A 5,084-nucleotide genomic window follows, 5' to 3' on the forward strand; every position below is an offset into this window, starting at 1 on the left:
CTAGGGAAACCAGATTCTTTTTTAACTTGAGTCAATATTCTAGTCACCTATCTACGTATCTGAGTTGAAACCACACTATTCCAATATATATTGACCCTCATGGAGAAAATCATCCAAAATTCTTACCAAAAAAATGGTTACTGGAAGGGCCCTAGGCCCTATGGTACCAATCATAAAATAAAGCACTCATCTCGGGGCTTGGCTCTGCAGTTTTAAATACCCAAAGTAGGAAATACTGATTGTAATGTGAATCAGTATGTGTCAATAACATAAACATTCCTTATTCAGAATATTTCCAGTTTTGCTGCTCCGCAATGGCAATGGATGCCTTACAGGTAACCTTGACGAAAATGAGTCACTACATCGGTTTGGAAGAAACAGATTGCTAAGGATATACCAAGTGACGTACTTTCCTAAATGATCATAAACATTTCCTGAAAATATGACGTTGGTGCAAGATGACTAAGTTGTCTGCAAATATGCATATTTCAAGCGCACTGACCTGAAAGAGATCACAGCTAAGTCTTGCTACAAATACAAACCACTTTCGTCCTGCAAGTGATGAATTAAAGTTTTACCAACGAAAGGAATACGAGCGTATAAAACAGGATGTAACCGGTGGCAATATTAATAAGTTGAGATATCCATCATCACAAAAGCACATCCGAGTATGAATTTCCATTGCATAATCTGAAATTTCCTTTCAACCAACTAAACACCTCGGTCAATAGACATGTACGTGAGTCTACGTGTGACTATTTGTGCACGAGACGATACTGTGGTCAGTCTTCCGGAGGTTCGGGTTTCAACAAAGAGAGCGACACCCACGTTACATCACTGGCGTCGCAGGGATTTTTTTTCTCAAGGAAAGAAAAATCCACATCGAATCCAGTCTACCTCTATAAAGCACACTTTAATAGCAGGAGAAATTCAAATGCACTATCCACGGATGTTAGGAGAGGAAGAGGGCGAAGTGAAATTTCTTGGAGCTGTCGATTGCCGCCTCTGACGCAGAGTGGATATGCACATTGAATGGTACCCCCCAAGCTAATCATATTGTCCGTTAATCGTGTAGCTCATAATTTAATGATGATAGCCTAATGAAGATTGGCAGCTATAACTATAGCTATACGCCGTAGGTGGAATTGATTTAACTACATCCTTCATATAGGAAAAGGACTGAACCCATGTACTAGCTTTTGCCATAGCTTTTGAAAGTGTTGCTGCAGGGGACCTTCCGCGATTAAGCTTATTTCAAGAAACATCGTCTTTCAGCTGAAAACTGGAAAAGGTATTGGGGTTTTTTTTTCTATTCCATAAAGTTCATAGTGAAATGGGATACAGCAAAGCAGAACGTCCTGAAAATTTTGTTGTTGTTTATATTTTTTTGCATATTCGTTGCTTAAACCCGGCTAAAACACCGGTACCGTTAACGTTTTATCAAGTCAGTGACTTGTTTTCATGACTGAATCATTTTAATTGACAATGTGCGATTAGTGATGATCTAAGAGAGATATTCATGCAAAGCGTATGGCTTGGTGATAAAATGAAGCTATGTAATGTAGTATAGTTTTAATCATGATTCATCAGAGGCATCGTTCAATGTGAACAGAATGACTCGGAATAACTTGCTAAAGTACCTTTTAACGAAAATCTTTCTTCCGCCTTCACTTCAAACCTTGGCTTTGATCACCAACGCGATAGATTCGTGCGACTTACTAAATAATCCTGTTTTTAACGCTAGGAACTCTCCCTCCTTAGTTTTCACATTACTATTATGTTTTGAACTAAAACTTCAAATTCACTAATTAACATTTTACAGGCGAACATCATTGCTGCCAATGCCTTTCCTTTGTAATATGATGTTTAATTTCGCATCTAGTCTACATAGACGACGTCGTTGAAACGGATCAGGGATTAAGTATGCTATATCTGCACTAGAGAGTGTTTTAAGGCCTTCAATCCTACTTCTTTCCGTACCGTCTACTTTTAAAATTCTTCTCGGTATAATTCTTCCCGTTTATCCCTTGATAAGACCACTCATTCCCGGCCAGCAGTTCAAAGGGATACGGATTATCGCTTCCTTTTAGCTGTTAAGAGCGAATTATGTAGATAACGCCCATCATCTGTCTCTTGGCTACAAATAGACTGTAGTCGCCGTACTGATCACATTTGACTACCTACTCTCTGGCAGTCGTGTCGAGAGCAGAAGGGAGAGGACAGCAGCCGTTTCTGAAGCTTCTGCCAGTGATCGGGTTTTCGCCTTCGCAGACGTACTGCACCTTACTGTTCAAGGTACGAATTTATACTATTCCCAACGTTTATTGTCGTACGAAATTCAAACTCTACTACTGGATACATTATGGAGGAGAATTTCCGGACGTTTCGGGTGGCATCCACCACTCTTCTTCAGTGTCACTAATGAACTAACAGAATCGTTAACACATACATGTATATATAGGAACAACTGGAAAACATGAAAAACGTGTGTGAGACGTGTAAGATGTAAAAGATAATAACTGTTTTTTTTTTTCAGTTGTTCCTATATATGTGTTAACGATTCTGTTAGTTCATTAGTGAGACTGAAGAAGAATGGTGGATGCCACTCGAAACGTCCGGAAAATATTCTCCGTTTTTTATCCAGTAGTAGAGTTTGAATTTCCCACGAATACTGTTTCCCTGGATGTCTAACCTTCATCAACGCAAAGTCTATTGTCAAGTGATATTCTCACAGAAGGAACACGGTAGTCAGCACTTTTTGTTTTGTTTTTATTTTTGTGGTTAAACAGTATAGTACACTCCCTTCTTGCTTGTGTTCATATATCTCACCCAGGTTTCATTTTGTTTTTCTAAACCTCAAAGCCTTGGTTTTAGATGACTTAAATTACAGTTAAAAGAACCACATGGTTTTTATATGTTGGAGACAGATGCCACGATGTGTCAAAGGGAGAATGTAGACGTTCTTAAAACGGAAAGCATAAGGGGCCAGGGGCAAGGACGAAAATAGAATGCTACCACACGACTGTTCATACCTTTCATGTCAAGGACTGAAAATTTTATGACCTAGTCGACTATCATTCGATTCGGTTCAGTCAGAATCATTAATATGCATCTAATGCAATTTTAGGGCTTTGAAACCGGCCTTTTTTTAAAGTTATATTCTAGTCACTTATTATTTTGCATACTATAAAAGTTTTAACGACACTATTTCAAAATATACCGACATTCATACAGCAAAAATACCCAAAATACTTATGAAAACGGTTACCGGGGGAACTCTGGGATGAAAAATAAAACACTCATCTTGGGGCTTGTTTGTGCAGTTTTAAGCCCAAAGTATGAAATACTGATCCAAATGTGCTAATCTGTGACAGTATTTTTCAATATCATACAGACTGCCTTATTAAGAATATTTACAGTTTCATACCCTGAATTTGCATTGGATGCCTTTAAATCTGCCTAAAACCTAATAGGGACAATCCTTGAAATTTATTCCGAGGCCAAGGATATGGTCCAAACCGTAATTATACAGAAGAGAGATCGCCAGCTTTTAGCATAAGTGATTTTCCAGGCTTGATATATAAATAAGTATTATGCCGTATACGTAGTTGCTACCAGTTGCACATAGAATTATTCTATATCTTGTATATAGGGTTAATCTACAATGTACGTAGACCATGAAGGTAGAAGAATTTCTCATCTGCTCAGAATTTTGTGGAGTCCGTCCGTCGTGGTTTTCATTACAAGTGCTACAGTGGCCTCGTCAACTTGCTTGTTGAGTCGGCTAAAAACTTTCCATCCCAATGATTTTTGCATGAAACAAAAATTTGCTTCTCAAACTATCTAAGATATATTTTACTGTACACTGTTTTGGGCTCTAATTATGCGAATTACAACTTGGACCGGAGAAAAAGCTTACATGTATCGACTACCGTAAGCTGTTTTGAAGACTTACTAATGATACCTTTATATCTTTTTGCAATTTTGTGTCTTAGCTTGCCACAGAGTATAAACTGCACCCCAAGTCAGCTTTTATAGCTGCCATTAATATTGTACACTAATGTACAGTACAGAGTCAAAAATAATAAACCATCCATTATTTAAGTGGGGTCGTGTGGCGTAGTGGCAGAGTGCGCGACTCGGAACTTAGAGTCCCGGGTTCGAGTCCTGACATGCCACCGATCTTGTGCCCTTGGGAAAGGCACTTTACACGACTTTCCTCACTTAGCTCAGGTGTAAATGAGTATTGTCCTGTCATGTATTTGTCCCCTGTGTTGGTGGCGGCATTAATATAAGTTGAAAAAACTTGAGTGTGTCGTCACCACGTCTGGTGATTACATGTTGGAATTAAAAAAAAAAACATCCATTCATTCAATCCAGGTTGACACCAATTCCCTTGAGTTTAATAAGAACTTAATCATATAGGCTCTATGCTTGTTCTGAGCGATAGAATTGTATGGTGGCATAATTCTAGCTTAGGGCTTGCAGAGTAGTGGCATAATAAGTAACCTAATAACATTTGGCAACAGCTTCGACCCATCAAAACAACATCGTGACTCGTATTTAGGCCATGTTGGATAACATCCGCATCCCGTTTGTTGCAAAAAAGTACATGTATTGGAAAATAATACTAATGTGATATAATGCCGAAATCAATTCAAGAAAATAAGAAAACGTGAAGAAATAAAAATAAGAGCCTGTTTTTATTCGCAATATCATACTCATTTGTGTGTTTAGTCCTTTGGTTAAACCTTTATGACCACGTAGATTTCATAATGAAGGAAACTTTTTTTGTCAAACATTTTTCATTCGCACGCTCTCGTCAGTTTTGAGGTTTCCAGAGGATGTCATCCATATAATCAAATCCACATGGCCTTAACCGACGATTCTTTCTATCTTTCGAATGTTTACTTTTTACGATAAGTACATGCTTTCATGTCGCCTTTTATTTTTGTTTCCTTTTTGTAATTTTTTATGTCTACTGAACCCAATTATATGAACCATGTGCATATGTGTTTGTGTAACGATTGTTGCAGGTAGCACCATGGGCATATTCGCACTTCTGGTGGTAACATTGGTAGTGG

General features: G+C 38.2%; 1 long non-coding RNA gene across 1 annotated transcript; it reads left to right on the forward strand.

The window, feature by feature from the left end:
• The first annotated feature begins 1,211 nt into the window (after nt 1–1,211).
• LOC109478255 lies at nt 1,212–5,084 on the forward strand. The gene is made up of 3 exons (XR_002140721.1): nt 1,212–1,291; nt 2,195–2,295; nt 5,037–5,084. It is a non-coding gene; the product is annotated as an uncharacterized LOC109478255 (long non-coding RNA).

Source organism: Branchiostoma belcheri, unplaced genomic scaffold (assembly GCF_001625305.1).
Source record: "Branchiostoma belcheri isolate BF01 breed outbred unplaced genomic scaffold, Haploidv18h27 scaffold43, whole genome shotgun sequence".
In the NCBI taxonomy this organism is placed as follows: domain Eukaryota; kingdom Metazoa; phylum Chordata; class Leptocardii; order Amphioxiformes; family Branchiostomatidae; genus Branchiostoma; species Branchiostoma belcheri.